The 17910-nt window shown below is 45.6% G+C and overlaps 1 protein-coding gene across 1 annotated transcript in view; it reads left to right on the top strand.

Annotated features, from left to right (window-relative positions):
• LOC126471189 (vesicle-fusing ATPase 1) overlaps positions 1-17910 on the top strand; it is a 95516-nt gene that overhangs the window by 687 nt on the left and 76919 nt on the right. The window lies entirely within an intron of this gene.

The following is a 17910-nucleotide window of genomic DNA, read 5'->3' as shown; positions in this document are numbered from 1 at the left end:
TACTATTGCTGCTACTGCTTCTTACTGTTTTTACTTACTACTGGTGTTAGTAGTTGTAGTAGTAATAGTAGTAACTACCATTGTGGTTATTTAAACCTCACCCGACCAATTGGGAATTGCTGTAATGTATCTATATTCTGTTCATTCATCTCGTTATGGAACGTCACCATAATTTGGTAACGAACCGTAAGTTTTTAACGTATTTTCATCTGTGCGCAACAAGAAGAATGTAATTGCCTGGAAATTTTTCGTCGCTGTACCCTTAAAGCCATGGTCTATATAAAGTGGATTCTCATAAGTTAATGTATTGTATCAGTTCAACGATTCCCGAGATGCCTTCATTTTTTTTTTTTTTTTTTTTTTTTTTTTTTTTTTTTTTTTTTTTTTTGTTAATGGGCAACATTTGTCGTTTATATTCAACAATTCCAATGTACCAACATCGTTTATAAGGTCATGTTTATAAACAAGCAAACATTTGTTTGGTAGTATAGATTTTAGTAGTTGTAAGCTAGCCCACATGAAAATGGCCATTGATTCACGATCAACTGTAATAGAAGATAATTAAACATTGTGTTATTTGTGACTGATACTTTCATGTTGGTAAATAATATATTGTGAGATTTGTGTTTTTAAATGTGCCTTAAATATGTTTATAGGAGCTGTATGTAATTGGGACTTGATTTCTCAGCTAGGTAAAATGTCATGACCCTGAATCACCATATTTTGTTTAGACAGTTGGTTTTATAGGATTCATGGTATGACAAACCAGTGGATGTCATATCTAATCAAAAGAATGGCGAAAGTAGATTCGCTATTGTTCCTCATATATGTAAACCATCTTCCATCTAACATAGAACAACCAGAAATAAATCTTTTGCAGGTAACACTAGTATTGTAATTGGTCCAAGCATACATAGGGCAATTGTGAAGTTATTCTTAAAAGTATCATTGACTCATTTTCTGTGAATGGTCTTGCCCTCAATTTTAAAAAGACAAACCATATTCATTCCTTTACATCCAGAGGTACTATACCAATAAGAGTGACTCAAGGTGAGGAAATATTAATTAGGGTAAAAACTTCAAAATTTTTAGGTGTCCATATTAGTGAGAATTTGAACCAGAAGAAGCCCATTCATAAAACAACTTCATTCTGCCACATTTGCCCTTAGAATCATTGCAAATATTGGTGAGAGAGAAATCAGTAAGCTTACATATGTTGCATATTTTCATTCAGCAATGTCATATTGAATAATGTTCTGGGGTAACTCATCTTTAAGAAAGGTTTTCATTGGTAGTTGGATTCATGTTTCATGGATCATTTTGCACGATAGGTCAGAATGATGGGAACAAGTCATTTTACAATCGCATAGCAAATTAATTTTTACATATGGTTACATTGTGAACATATCCAAGTTTGTTTCTTTTTTTGTTTACCCCAGAACATAATTCCATATCACTTTACTGAATGAAAATACGTCAACTTACTGGTTTCTCTCGCAAAGATTTGCAATGATTCCAAACACAAATGTGGCTGAACTAAGTTTTGGTATAGGAGTTCCAAAATGTACCTTTTCCAGTTTAAATTCTCATCAATATGGACATTTAGGAATTTTGAAGTTTCCACCCTATTTATTACTTCCTTGCCATGTGTTACCTTATCATTAGTGTAATTTGATTAGTACCCCTACATGTGTAAAGCTGAATATGTTCTCTTTTAAAAATTGAGGGTTAGACCATTTGCAGAAAACCAGTCAATGATACTGTTAAGAACTTTGTTTACCATTTCTTCTGTTGCTTAAAAACGTGAAGAAGAATAATATGTGGTATTCACCCACAATCATCTTACAGATATCTTTATGAGTTGAGCATATTGACTAGTACATCACAGTATATTTATTCCCTCATGAAATATACGGTAAATCATTCACTGCAGTTCAAAGAAACAATGATGTAAGTCATTACAATACCAGAAGAAAAATGACATCAATTACTCCACATTAAGGTGGTCTTCAGTACAAAAATAGACGCACAATGCGGCAACTAAAATTTCCGATAACTTGCCCAGTGACATAAAATATCCGACAGACAGAAAAGTAAAATTCAGGAAGAAACTGAAAAACTTCCTTCATGACGACTCCTTCTATTCTATAGAAGAATATCTATTATTGTTATGTGTTCAAATGGCTCTGAGCACTATGGGACGTAACTTCTGAGGTCATCAGTCCCCTAGAACTTAGAACTACTTAAACATAACTAACCTAAGGACATCACACACATCCATGCCTGAGGCAGGATTCGAACCTGCGACCATAGCGGTCGCGCGGTTCCAGACTGTAGCGCCTAGAACCGCTCGGCCACTCCGGCTGGCTATTATGTGTAAAAGGGGTAGTAGGTATTACTGAGTAGCATGTTTACATCATTAAAAAAAAAAATCTTGTAAATTGTTAGCATGTAGGCATATTTGCAAAATAATTTGTAATATGAATATAAAATGACTCATTCCACATAATTACAATGTAGGCCCTATCATGCAAATGATCCATGGAAAATGAAATTAACTTACAATGAACTTTGACAGCTAAAACATTTCTCATATAAAGCTACCTCTTACTCAAGTTACTAAATTCCTTATTTAAATACATGTACCAAAGTGTCATTAGATATAATTCATTGCTTGAGAGTGTCTGCTTCATAGCTTATTCCCACGAGAATTTTTTCGTATGGTGTACTGTATTTTGATTATTTTATCTTTAAGGTGTATTAAAACAAAATTACCATCATTATAGTGTGAAAATTTTATTCATCAATTTGTTTTATTTTTGGGCAATTTGTATTGAAAATCCATTCTGAGTAAGGTACCACTTTGAAATGTTGCAGAATTGATTCCATTGTTGTGGCCACTGGAGACAAATCTTCAGAAAATAAATAACTGAGACTGAAGTAGCTTGTTTCCTTTGAAGCCATGAAATTGGGATAGTCAGTCTATCTTTTCACTAATGTAACATGTTCTCTGTTGGGATTAATTATTCAGTGTTTTAAATTTACAATTATGGGGCAAAAACTGGCACACAGATACCTGTAAAATACATGTTCAGAAAGCAGTAATTTAAGATGTTTACTGTCATTCGGAAAATAAATGCCTAACTGGTGGGACACTTCACATTTTCAAAAGAGAGTGTAGGCATCTGTAAAAAATTATAATCAGATTAAAATAAGTTCATAGTTGACAGGTTGCAGTAGCAGGGGGGCAGTGTTGTCAGTGGACAACCAGTGATATTGGGCAAGGCCCTGCATGTGCTAACAAAACTGGCAACACAGTGAACTCATGGCATTTGATAAAGAACTATGGTTGTTTTGGTGGATGGCTCCTACCACTTGACTCACAGAAACGTTTATCAGACAGTAATTTTGATTCGAGTATGTGTGTGGTTGATATGTTTCTGTCTTCACAAAATTATCTGGATAGACTCTACTATGCTTCCAGATATGATCTAAGTGAACTTGGAGAAAATTTCATTCCTATTTATGGCACATGGAATGTGGAGCTGAATTACTCTCTCATGAATCACAGTATTTCCTCTAGTTGCTTCAGTGAAGACCATTTTTCATACTTTACTTCCTGTTATATACATACAACTATAACACATACTAAAAATAACTTGTATAGAAGCTTATCTATTTGATGGTAGTACGTCAAAGTAGAACTAAGGACAGTGCATCTGCTAAACATAGTAACAGAGCAGAGGTGAAGACTGAAGCTTAGTGACATTAAAATGCTATCATTAGCATATCTTAATTTAAAGTTTGTTGGAAATGATATTTTTATCTTGCTAAATGTTATGAAGCTGGTGACTCAAGTTTAAGTACAACAATTTTCCATGGCGTATGTTTTCTGTAATATTTTATTTGTAATAGTCTTTTATTGTCATTAAGTTATTTTTGATCTCTACAATTTTGAAAGTTCCATATTATCCCTGTGATACACTCACTACCTGGATGTAACACTAAAACAAAATAAATAGTCCAAAAAATAAAATATAAATTAAATATTTACACAGCGGGGTGGGGGCTGAAATTAACATCTCTTGCCAGCAGAGAATTGCATGTAGTTTCAGGCATAGATTTATGGGGGTTTGTTTACTTAATCTGATTTTATTTTATGCTCTTGTGCATTGAAATATTCTATGTCAGTAGTTCTCAGAAACAAGAATATTCTTAGCACAGGTGCATTTTGCAAGAAGAAAGTGTCTTTAATTCAAATTGTATATCAGTCTGTTCAGGCAGCTGAGAACTGACGTGATGTGTTTACTCTCTCATGGCAACTGACGTTAATGCAAAACTCTCTTAACTTATGCAAAGAAAGTATTGCATTTTCTCACTAACAAGAATGCACCAAATCTTCTGCGTAACTATTGTAGGAATAAAATTCCAGGCTTGCAGTCATTTTCTTGGATCATTACAGGATATTATTTTCATTGGCAATTACTCTGATGTGTAGTATGTCATTGCAACAGCCATAGCACCCACAATGATGATTTGAGCAGTATGTTATACAATTACAGTGATTGATTTCTAGGAATCCTGCCAGGAAACAGTATACAACTATGGGGCTAGAAATCATGTGCAACTTTCTCATTACCCCCCAGGGGGCTCGCCACTCTTTTGTGAGTATGTGCTTGGCTACAATGGGACCCCAGCGTTTTCAGTGTACTTCTCTTTCTGTGCTGCAAACCTACACTGAGACTATCTTTTAGCTCTTCTGGCTTTCTGCCATATGATCCTTTCGGTGCAGACCCTGCATGGACTTGGTTCATGATTTTGATTTTCATTTCCAGTTTCACTCCCAGCTCTATCTTCACCGTCCTGTAACGATTATATGGTCACCATAATTGGGTTTGATGTGCCATCTTTTCCACATTTTACAGAAGTGCGTGTCATGCAGGGAAGGTCGCCCACTATGGTGTATGCTGTACCTCTGAGCCCTTCCACCGTGGCACCCTTCCTTCCTGTCATCGTAGTATGCCCAAAACCTGGTATGGTAGCCACTTTTTGAGACTGGTCTTTGATTCCCAGCTGATGTAGCTTTCCCATCTTCACCAACTTAAGCGAAAGTACTGGCGATGCCTTGATAGTCTCTGCTGCCTCAGTAACAGTAGATGGGGTGCAGATCACTCTATCCTTTCGCTGCTCTACAAAGCCCTGATCCTGTCCCATTTGTCCCCCGTAATGGGAGTCTTGCATAAGGTTCAGCATCACCTTCAGCATTGCGGATAATGCACCCCATTGATCATGGTGGGATCTGACTTGCAACAGGAGCCTTCAGAATTAGCCCTGGGCCATGCGGTTCTAGGCGCTACAGTCTGGAGCCGCAAGACCTCTACGGTCGCAGGTTCGAATCCTGCCTTGGGCATGAATGTGTGTGTTGTCCTTGAGTTAGTTAGGTTTAAGTAGTTCTAAGTTCTAGGGGACTGATGACCTCAGAAGTTGAGTCCCATAGTGCTCAGAGCCATTTGAACCATTTGAATTATCCCTGAACAGCCCACTGGTCAAGGCTGGAGTCTGTCCATTACCTGTCTGGCACCAACAACAGCTGCTGAATTCATCTAAGTGTGTTGGTAGCTTCCCTGAACATCCCATCTACCATGTCCTTTTCTCTGGAAGGGAGCTCCCCCTCCCACAATGATGACTCACAACTGGGTTTACAATTGCTGTATGCCTACAGTGACTATGTTTAGAATGTTCAGAACTGCAACTTCCTCCACTGTCGCCTGTGGTCAGGTAGACATAGCATCTGCCTCCATGGCTTGTCCCCCAGTGGGTCTGGGGGTTAGAATAGGCCCGAGGTATCCGTGCCTGTCGTAAGAGGTGACTAAAAGGAGTCACACTTTTCAGCTCTATAAGTTCAGGTCCCATGGTATGGTTTGACCTGCCACTTTCCAAATTCTACAGAAGTGCTGGCCATATGGGGAAGGACACCTTATGTGGTGCATGAGTATCCATAGTGCCCTTAGATTCGATCTCCTAAACCTCTTGTCATGGCTTTGCTGCAATTCAACTATTTGGGCGAGGACACTTTCCGGGGTATTTCATCGTCTTCCATTGTCTCCTGTCCTCTTTCACCCCCATGACAGTATTGGATTTCTCTGTGCCCAGTATCCAGCATGGTAGCCATCCCTTTGTGATGGGGCCATCATGTACCCATTTGGTGCCCCCCCCCCCCCCCCCCCCCCCCCGACAACACAGGGATCGCACTGCTGATATCTGATACCTTCCATGCTGCATGTCCATCCTCTTGCTATTCTTTTTCCCCTCCCTTGGGGAACATGTCTGGGGTATTATTGGGAATGTTCTGCATTCTGTCTCTGATGTGCCAACAGTCTCACCTTTGTTTTTCACTCCCTTTTCCTTTCTTTGTTTCTCTTCTCTCATTCCTCTGTCTCAGCATTAGAGGATCTCCTTTTTTCTTCTTCCTACCTGTGTGCTCCTGAAGGTTGGCCCACACATCTAATGTGTAACAGGTGACTCGGTAATGCATAATTCCCAGCCCCGGGTTGACAGGTAGGGTTCGTATGTACCCCCTGGTACAGGCCAGGCCCAGGGAGGGGTGATTGCCTGAGCTGCAACCTTCCCAAATTGCCAATTGGTCCCTCTGTCAGATCTTCAGGAGGTGTGACCTGATGTGTAAATAATCACCTAAGGCGGGTGTACCCCCTTGTGCAAGGAGCCCCCAGTTGGAAGGAGTGTGCCATCGGAGACACTGGAAATTGTGAGGGATTTGCTCGTGATGAGTCAATCGTCTCCCTATTCAGCGTCTACCAAACATAAGTGTAATGAGGCTATTGATTCAAAGACCTGTCCCGCTGCACCACAGTTCCTTGTCGTCTCGCATACTGAAGACAGTCAGTCCTTCACCACAGTCAGTCCATTTATTATTGAGGAAGGTGTTGATGCAATTGCTGGCCCTGTGAAATCCTGCTCTCATTTACAGAATGGCACTTTGCTTTTGGAGACTGCTTCTGATTCTCAAACACAACAACTGCTTGCTGCCTCGCTTCTCCACAGCTACCCTGTTCATGTCAAGGCCCACAGAACTTTGAATTCTTCCCGTGGTGTAATTGGCACCAGACTGCTTGACGGCCTAACCGAGGCTGAAATACAATCTTACCTCTCTGTTCAGGGTGTCATTGCTGTCCGTCATGTAATGAAAAAGGTAGATTCCTCCTTAGTGCCCACCCACAGTCTTTTCCTCACCTTTGATAGGTTGGTGCTGCCGTCAAAGCTCAAACCAGGCTATAAAATTATCACAGACTGGCATTACATTCCAAACCCAATGCGCTGCTACCAGTGTCATCATTTTAACTACACTACAACATCTTGTCGACACCCAACCAAGTGTGTAACCTGTGGCAGGGATGCACACAAGGGCAATTGTCCGCCTCCTTCTCCCCGCTGTATAAACTGCAATGGTGGCCATACTACCTTCTTTTGGGATTGTCCTATGTGTCCAGATGAGTGGGCTGTTCAAGAGTTTCAAGTAAAGGAAAAAGTGCCTTACCCAGTAGATCGCAAATTACTGGCTAGTTGCAAACTCTGTGTTCTCCCATCTGGCACCTACAGTTCTGTTCTTGTTACCCCCTGCTCCATGAAGGACATGGCCACGCAGACATGTGACTTCAAATTCAGCTCGGAGGTTGTGAAATTGCCCAGTGTCAAGGTAGCATCACCATCCCCCTGTCCCGCTGTGCAACATACCGTCAAACTCTCGCCTCAAGGGCCGATGCCACCGACTACACTACACAACCAGTAGGCAGGAAAGGATCGAAGGAGTACTCCCATGAAGACTTCCTCCGTCCCTCCAGCCAAACAACACCAGAGACTTCCTCTAACCAGAAGGGCTTGAAGAAGTCCGCTAAAGGCCAACGGTCTTCTCCTTCCCCAACTCGACGATCCTGTTCGACATTGTCACCACGTGGTACCTAAGCCCGGCCGACCTATGTCTCACCGGTCCGCACTGTCAACCGTTTTTCAGCATTGGACTCCACGGACCGACCGCACAAGCAAGTTGATGTTTCTGTGGACCCAACGGAGCAGGATCCTACTGCTCCTGTGCCCTGTAGTAGCGACTCTACACCGGCTGTCACTCGGCAGCTGCTGAGTTGACACACCTCCGTCTCTTCCTCCTCATGACTGTCCTCAAATGGAACGTTCACAGCCTTCGGTTCCACAAAGAGGATTTACGGCTGTTTTTAGCATCACAGCATCCCCTTGTACTCTGCCTTCAGGAAACGAAATTGTGCCCTCATAACCGCTTTGAGCTTTCGCGTTACTTACTGCTTCATTTTGGCCTTCCCCCTGAGATCGGCTTTCCGTCTCATGGGGACGTCATGCTGCTCATATGGGATGACCTTCATACTCAGCCCATTTCCCTGACTACCCATCTTGAAGCTGTTGCAGTTCACCTTTTCATTCCCAGCCTGCCTTTCTCCCTCTGTACCATATATGTACTTCTGTCCTTCGATGTCGCCAGGGCAGACTTCCTTCAGCATATTGGACAGCTAGCTCCCCCGCTTTTGCTACTCGGTGAGTTTAATGTGCATCATCCCCTCTGGGGCTCTCCCAGGACCTGTCAGAGAGGTGCCTTCTTTGCAGACCTTCTTAACCAACCTAACTACTTCTGCCTTAACACTGGAGCACCCACTTTCCTTGCCGACTCCTTGCACACCTATTCCCACTTGGACCTCTCCTTTTGCACTGCCCAGCTTGCCCATCATCTTGAGTGGCCCGTTCTTCCTGACACCTACTCGAGCAACCATTTCCCATATGCTCTCCGTTTGCTGACTCCTACACCATCCGCTTGCATGCCCAAATGGCAGCTTACTAAGGCTGTGGCAGCTTACTAAGGCTGACTGGCAGTGTTATTCCTCCCTGGCGACCTTCAGAGAACAATATTTCCCCAGTTGTGATGACCAGGTGGGCTATATCACCAATGTTATCTTCACTGCTGCAGAACATTCCGTTCCTCGTACTTCCTCTTTACCACGTTGTGTTCCAGTCCCTTGGTAGACTGAGGCATGCCGCGATGAAATTCGCATACGGAGACGTGCTCTCCACGGTTTTAACCATCAACCTGCGATGGTATACTGCATTCATTATAAACATGCGTGGAAAGTGTCATTGCATCCTTCAGGATAGCCAACGAGCTAGGTGGCTTTCATTCACTAGTTCTTTTAACAGTTCCACCCCTTCCTCTGTCATGTGGGTCGACCTCCGACAGCTCCCTGGGACCAAGATCCATTTCCCAATTTCTGGCCTGACAGTAGCAGACAATGTTATTGTGGACCCTATTGCTATCTCCAACACTGTGGTCTACCATTTTGGGGAAGTTTCGAGCCCTTCGCACTATCACCCTGCCTTCCTCCAACGGAAACGAGAGGAGGCAGCTTGGGCGATACTCATCTCTTCTCCGAATTGTGAGTGCTACAATTCCGCCTTTACTATGAGGGAACTTGATCATGCCCTCAGTTCAACCCGATCTTCTGCCCCAGGGCTGGACGCCATCCACATTCAGATTTTGCAGTACCTTTTCCTTGCGGGCAAGCACTTTCTGCTTAATACGTACAACCGCATCTCGGCAGAGGGCAAATTTCCTGGACGCTGGTGTGAAGCCACCGTCATACACATACCTAAGCCAGGCAAGGACAATAACCATCCTACTAGCTACTGCCCCATCTCTATACCAGTTGCATTTGCAAGGTGATGGAATGTATGATTCATGCCCGGCTGGTATGGTGGCTCGAGTCTCGCAATTTACTGATGAATGCACAATGTGGATTTCGAGCATGGAGTTCAGCAGTTGACCATCTTGTTACTTTGTCCACCCATATCATGAATGGCTTTCTGCGGAAAGCCCATACTGAGGCCGTGTTTTTCGATTTGGATAAGGCCTACAGCACCTGCTGGAGAACTGGTATCCTTCGTACTCTTTACACGTGGAGCTTCCGTGGCTGCCTGCCCTGTTTCCTTCAGGCATTTCTACGTGATTGAGTTTTCAAGGTGCTTGTGGTTTCTGCCTTGTCACACTTTTATCCAGGAAAACGGTGTGCCTCAGAGTTCTGTCCTGAGTGTCGCCCTCTTTGCTATCGCCATTAACCCTAAAATCACCTGTCTCCCACTGGGCACCTCTGGCTCCCTTTTTGTTGACGATTGTGTCTTTTATTGCAGCTCTCCACGGACCTGTCTCACTGAGCAGCATCTTCAGCGCTGTCTTGATCGTCTTTACTGCTGGAGCATTAACAGTGGCTTTTGCTTTTCCCCTGACAAAACCGTCTGGCAGCGCAAATGGTTCCTCCCACCATCTCTACCTTTTCCCCTTCTTTTCGTTGAAACTACTAAATTCCTGGGGCTCATGCTCTGTAGGAAACTCTTGGTCCTCCCATGTGTCTTACCTGGCATCCCGCTGTATTTGGTCCCTCAATGTCTTACATGTCCTCAGTGGCACTTCCTGGGGGTTCCAATCGAACCACCCTCCTCCATTTGTACCGGTCCCTTGTCTGTTCAAAATTCGACTATGGGTGCTTTGTTTATGCGACTGCATGCCAATCCTCTACCCATCAACACTATCCACCGTCATGGCATCCGTTTGGGTATGGGTGCCTTTTACACCAGCCCGGTTGAGAGTCTGTATGCTGAAGCTGCTGAACTGTCACTGTCCTACAGCCCTGACTTCCTCCTCAACAGGTATGCATGCCGTTTGTGTGCCATGCGTGGCCACCCCTCCTATGCCTCCTCCTTTGATGGTTCCTTTGATCTTCAGTATTGGGCTCATTCCTCTGCTATGTTACTTTCTGAACCCCCTTTGCCACTTGCTACAGTGGATTAACTTCACACTACCTGCAACTTTCCCAGTGGGTGTGAACCCTTTACCACCTTGGCTTGGTGAAGCAGCCCATTTTAACCTTGGCCTTCATTCACTTCCTAAGGACACTACTCCAGCCTCGGTCTATTGCCTCCAGTTTCACGACCTTCGCATGGAACTTCGCGATAATACCTTTGTCTACGCTGATGGCTCTCGGACTGACCATACAGTCGGGTGTGCCTTCGTCATTGGCACCTGTGTCTTTCAATACTGGCTTCCAGCACACGCCTCAGTATTTACAGCCGAGCTCTTCGCCTTGTATCAGGCCATGGAGTACATCCGGCAACACAGCCTTTCCAATTGTGTTCTCTGCTCAGACTCACTCAGTGCCCTCCAAAGTCTATGTGCGCTATAGACTGCTCATCCCTTAGTGCAGCGGGTCCAAGAAAACTGTCACTCTCACTTTTTTGTGGAGCCAATTTCACATTTCTGTGGGTCCCTGGTCATGTCAGTCTGCCACGTAACGAGGCTGCTGACGCTGGTGCCAAGGCTGCAGCTTATTAAGCCTCTTCCAGCACCTTGGACAACCTCCTCTTGGAACTCCCGTCGGGAGGAGATTATTTTAACTCGACTGTGTATTGGGCACTGCCTTTTTAGCCATCGTCATTTGGTAAGTGGCGCTACCCCACCACTTTGTACACACTGTGCCCAAATTTTAACTGTCCACCACTTCCTACTGGAATGCCCTTTTCTTAACAGTTTACGTTTCAGCTTGGGTTTGCCATCTAATTTATCAGCCGTTTTAGCGAATGGTGCGCGGGCTGTTGACCGAATTTTGCTTTTTATCTGCCGAAGCAATATGGCGAAGGCCATTTAATTTTTATTTTTGGATCTCAATTTCTGTATGATGTTTTTTTAGCCTCTTTTCCACGTGCCTGTTTTTAGCTGTCTCCTATTCTGTCCCTAGGGACTGACGTATAGTCGTTTAACTCTTGTCTGTGTTCGTGTTCTATAGTTTTGACTTGGGCGTGTATTGACTGCAATTGTTCTTGCACCCTAAAGCAAAACAAAACAAAGAAAAAAGCAGGTGGCCTTTGCTGTGGCTGGGTGGCACCCATGGGGAGAGCCCGATTGGAGTGGGTGGCATCAGGGTAGATGACCGGTAATGAAGTGGACTAAGTCATCTCTTGCTGGTGACCGTACAGCACCAGCAGTCACTAAGAACGGCAAGGTAGAGTACAATGCTGACAGATATGACCCTAAATTGTTTCCCTCCCTCGCTACACCATGGGAGGAACGTAGGGCTACAGAAAGAAGAGAGCCAAATTTGCCTCGGTATTTAGTCTGTAGCAGAATGGACTGGGACTCCTTTCTACATACGAAGCCTCAGTTTTTTGTTGAACACCTTGAGGATAAGTTAGGGAAGTGACAGTGCTGACCAAGATGAGAAGCGGTGCGGTCTCGATTCAGACAGCAGCCCCAGCCCAGTCCTGGGCTTTACTTGCTTGTGACCGGCTTGGTGATATTCCTGCTTCTGTCGCTCCCCATAGAAGCCTCAACATGGCCCAGGGGATTCTTTTCCATTGCAACCTCCTCTTGCAGTCTGACGACAAGTTCTGCAGCAATCTAGAATGGCGGGGTGTTCATCTCATCCAGTGTGTTTACAGGAGACCCAAAGACAACAGGATTGCTACCAGTGCCTTCATCTTAGTCTTTGAGGGTGATTCATTGCCTGAAAAGGTGAAGGTGATGGTTTATCGCTGTAACATTAAACCAGATGTCCCTCCCCCTATGTGGTGCTTTAAGTGCTGGAAATTCGGGCACATGTCTTCCTGCTGCACTTACAACACCACATATTGAAACTGCGGACATCCACTCCATCCAGATACTCCCTATACGCCTCCTCCCACTTGCATCAACTGCGGAGAGCAGCTCTCCCCCTGCTCGCCAGACTGCACAGTACTCCAAAAAGAGCAGAAAATCATGGAGTACAAGACCCTGGACTGGTTGTCTCACCAGGAGGGTAAACGTAAATTTGAACGATTACACCTCGTTCGGTTGATGTCCACTTAAGCTGCAGCTACATTACCATCACAAGTACCAGTCATACCACACACTGTGCCATGAACAGTGGGCTCTCTGGGCCTCCAGAATACATCTGCCCCGTTGGTGGTAGGGGAAAAATCTCCTTCCGTTGCTCCCAAAGTACCTACTTTGGGAGCAAGGCCCCCCAAACACAGGGGACATTGGTCCGCTCACTCCAGCTGGATAAGCAACAGCCTCCTCCAGCTCCTCTTGTGTGGAAGGGATCCCTTGGGACCCTCTCTCCCAAGGTCTCCACTAATCCACTAATTCCACAGCGGACAAATAAGCGAAAAGCTGCTGAACAAAGAGCTTCACGGTCTTCTTCCATGCTTGAAGCTACTTCAGGGAAGTCCTCCCAGCAAGCCCCTAAAGAGAAGTGAGAGGGCAAGCAAATGAAGTCTGCTATGAAAAAGGACCCTCCAGTGGCCCCAACACCACCATTCCCTACTAGTTCTGCACCTGTGGATGAGGTGGAGATCTCAGCATCCGTTTAGGATATGGATCTCACTGATGCCTCATTCACAATATGAATGGATACAAATACTCAGTCAGTGGCAGCAGGTGACACTGAGGTGTAACCTGCCTCCTTGCCTGCTTCATGCCTTCCCAGCCTCACAATAACGTCATCCTCCAGTAGAATAGCTACGTTTTTATTCCACCACCTGGCTGAGCTATGGCGACGTTTAAGCCTTACCCCTGTTTTCTACATTGCCTTCCAGGAAACCTGGTTCCCAGCAATGTGGACCCCTGCCCTTCGCGGCTATGTGGGGGATCTTACAAGAACTGTAGTGGCTATAACAGAGTGTCAGGTGGAGTTTGTGTCCTGAGCTCAGTATGCAGTGAACCAGTGCCCTTTCAAACCCCTTTTGAAGCTGTGGCTGTCAGGATAAGTGCGACACGGGAAATAATTGTCTGCAACATATATCTTCCTCCCGATGGTGCAGAACCCCTGAACCCATTGGCTGCACTGGTTCATCAACTCCCTAAACCTTTCCTGCTTTTGGGTTATTTTAATACCCATAACCCCTTGTGGGGTGGCACTGCTTACTGGCCGAGCTAGAGATGTCAAAACTTTCCTGTCTCAACTCTACCTCTGCCTCTTAAATACTGGGGCTCCCCTACAGTTCAGTGTGGCTTATGGCACTTACTCGGCAATTGATTTAACCCTCTGCAGCCCAGGACTTCTCCCATCTGTCCACTGGAGAGCCCACGATGACTTGTGTGGTAGTGACCACTTTCCCATCTTCCTGTCACTCTTCCAGCTCCATTCCCCTAGGCATCTACCAAGATGGGCTTTAAACAAGGCAGACTGGGAAGCTTTCACCTCTATCACCATTGAATCTCCACCACATGGTACCATCAATGTGGTAGTTGAGCAGGTCACTAGAATGATCATTTCTGCAGCAGAAACACAATCCCTTGCCCTTTAGGGCGCCCCCGGCGAAAGACAGTACCTTGGTGGTTGCCGTAAATCACTGAGGCAATTAAGGATCATTGGCGAGCTCTACAGTGACATAAGCAGCACATTTCTGTAGAGCACCTAATAGCTTTTAAACTGCTTCATGTCCGGGTTCGCCAGCTTATAAAAAGACAGAAACAGACCTGTTGGAGAGGTACGTCTCGAGCATTTGGTGCCATACGTCACCTTCCCAAGTCTGGACGAAGATCAGATGTTTTTGTGGGTACCATACCCCGACAGGTGTTACGGGCATCAACATCAATAGCATGTTATCTACTGATGCAAACGCAATTGCTGAGCACTTTGCTGGATGTGGTGTCACCACCAGACACCACACTTGCTAGGTGGTAGCTTTAAATCGGCCGCAGTCCATTAGTACATGTCGGACCTGCGTGTCGCCACTGTGTGATCGCAGACCGAGCGCCACCACAAGGCAGGTCTCGAGATACGGACTAGCACTCGCACCAGTTGTACGGACGACGTAGCTAGCGACTACACTGACGAAGCCTCGCTCCTTTGCCGAGCAGATATTTAGAATAGCCTTCAGCTGAGTCAATGGCTACAACCTAGCCAGGCGCCATTAGTAACATTGCATGTATCTAAAGAGTCTCACTTGTATCGCCACAATCTCCAGATGTACCAAAAGGATGGATTAAAGTTAAGTATTCTAGAAGCTACGTACTTTTCTTTATAGCACTCATTACGTATCCTGTTTCAGACTTCACGCCCTCCTGCTTTAACTTAGCGCTTGCCTTTCGGCTTCCTCTCATTGTGTCTAGGCTGTCTTGTCTAGACACAACACTGAACACTATGCTCGAGCCTCTGCATCAGAACACTGGACTCGCATTCGGGAGGACGACGGTTCAATCCCATCTCCGGCCATCCTGATTTAGGTTTTCCGTGATTTCCCTAAATCGCTTCAGGCAAATGCCGGGATGGTTCCTTTGAAAGGGCACGGCCGATCTCCTTCCCCATCCTTCCCTCACCTGCACTTGGGCTCCGTCTCTAATGACCTCGTTGTCGATGGGACGTTAAACACTAATCTCCTCCTCCTCTGCATCAGAGAATTATCCCCCAGCTTTTCGCACCCTCAAACAGCAGATGGGAAGGAAAGCCCTCTCGTCCACTGAACATCACAGTGAGCCCTACAGTACTCCATTTACAGAGTGGGAGCTCCTCAGTGTCCTTGAATATTCCCCGACACTGCTCCTGGGTCTGATCGGATCCACAGTCAGATGATCAAACATCTCTGGTCTGACTACAAGCGACATCAACTCATCATCTCCAATTGGATCTGGTGCGATGACGTCTTTCCATTACAATGAGCACCATCATTCCATTGCTCAAACCTGGTAAAAACACGCTTGATATGGATAGCTATCGGCCCATCAGCCTCATCAATGTTCTTTGTAAGCTGTTACAATGTATGGTAAGTTGGTGGTTATGTTGGGTCCAGGAGTCACGTGGCCTACTGGCTCTATGCCAGGGCGGTTTCCGCCGGGGTCACTCTACCATCGATAATCTAGTTTCCCTTGAGTGTGTCATCCGAACAGCCTTTTCCAGATGCCAACACCAGGTCTCCATCTTTTTTGGTTTACGAAAAGCTTATGACATGACCTGGCGGAATGATATCCCCGCCACATTATGCGAGTGGGGTCTCTGGGGCCTGCTCCCGATTTTTATCCAAAATTTCCTATTGCTCATTACTTTCCATGTCCAAGTTGGTGCCTCCCATAGTTCCCCCCATATCCAGGAGAATGGTTCCCGCAAGGCTCTATATTGAGTGTATTTCTAATTTTAGTGGCCATTAACGGTGTAGCAGCAGCTGTCGGGCCGTCGGTCTCATCTTCTCTGTATGCAGACAGCTTTTACATTTCGTACTGCTCCTCCAGTACTAGGGTTGCTGAGCGGCACTTACAGGGAGCCATTCACAAGGTGCAGTCATGGGCTCTAGTCCACGGCTTCCAGTTGTCAGCTGCGAAGTCATGTGTCATGCGCTTCTGTCAGCGTTGTACCATTCATGTGGAACCAGAACTTTACCTTAATGACGATCCACTCACTGTAGTGGAGACATATCGATTCTTAGGACTGGTTTTCGACACCCAGTTGGCATGGCTTCCTCATCTTCATCAGCTGACACGGAAGTGCTGGCAGCACCTCAATGCCCTCTGCTGCCTGAACAGCACAAACTGGGGTGCAGGTCGCTCTACGCTGCTGCAGCTCTACAGAACCCTTTCTCAATCCCGCCTTGACTATAGGAATCTGGGTTATGGTTTGATGGAGCCCTCAGCATTGCATTTACTTGACCCAGTGTACCACTGTGGCATTAGACTGGCAGCAGGAGCTTTTAGGAAGAGTCCAGTGACCAGTGTCCTGGTGGAAGCCAGAGTCCCTCCGTTGAAGGTTAAACATGCACAGTTGCTTGCCAGTTATGTTGCACACGTACATAGTTTTCCTGAGCATCCGAATTACCATCTCCTTTTCCCATCCACTGCGGTTCATCTCCCGCATTGGAGGCCCAGGTCAGGGCTTAAGATTGCGGTTCACGTCCGATCTCTTCTGTCTGGAGGGGAGTCCTTGCCTTTACCACCTATACTCAAGGTCCATTCACATACACCTCCGTGGTGTACACCTAGGCTGAAGCTCTGCTTGGACCTTTCGCATGGTACTAAGGACTCATTTAACCCTGCAGCTCTCTGCTGTCACTTCCTCTCGATTCTTGACATGTACCAGGACCATGAAGTGGTTTATACTGACAGCTTGATGATTGATGGTCACTTTGGCTTCGCGTATGTTCATGGAGGCCATATTGAACAGCATTCCTTGCTAGATGGCTGCAGTGTTTTCACTGCAGAGATGACAGCCATTTCTCTTGCACTTGAGAGCATCCGCTCATGCCCTGGGGAGTCGTTTCTTCTCTGTACTGACTCCTTGAGCAGCCTACAAGCTATCAACCAGTGCTACCCCCACCATCCTTTGGTAGTGACCATCCGGGAGTCCATCTATACCCTGTAACGGTCCAGTCGTTCGGTGGTGTTTGTGTGGACCCCAGGCCACATCGGAATCCCAGGAAATGAACTTGCTGACAGGCTACATGGAAACTGCTTCTGGAGATCGGCATCCCTGTAACTGACCTGCGATTGTTATTATGCCGCAAGGTTTTTCAGGTTTGGGAGATGGAATGGCATAATCTCAGTACGCACAACAAACTGCATGCCCTTAAGGAGACTACAAATGTGTGGAAGACCTCCATTTGGGCCTCTCACAGGGGCTGTGTGGTTCTCTGCAGGATCTGCATTTGCCGTACATGGCTAACACATGGCTACCTCCTCCACCGTGACGACCCACCTCAGTCGGTGTCACTGTGGCTCGCATATGACTGTCATCCACATCTTGCTGGACTGCCAACTTTTAACTGCTCTGCGGCGTACTTATAACATTCCCAGCACTCTTATCTTCGGTGTTGGGTGACAATGCCTCTACAGCAGATGTAGTTTTATGTTTTATTCGT

This window comes from Schistocerca serialis, chromosome 3 (assembly GCF_023864345.2).
Source record: "Schistocerca serialis cubense isolate TAMUIC-IGC-003099 chromosome 3, iqSchSeri2.2, whole genome shotgun sequence".
NCBI lineage: Eukaryota > Metazoa > Arthropoda > Insecta > Orthoptera > Acrididae > Schistocerca > Schistocerca serialis.
The sequence above is the reverse complement of the archived record's forward strand: the minus strand, read 5'-3'. Positions and strand labels throughout refer to the sequence as shown.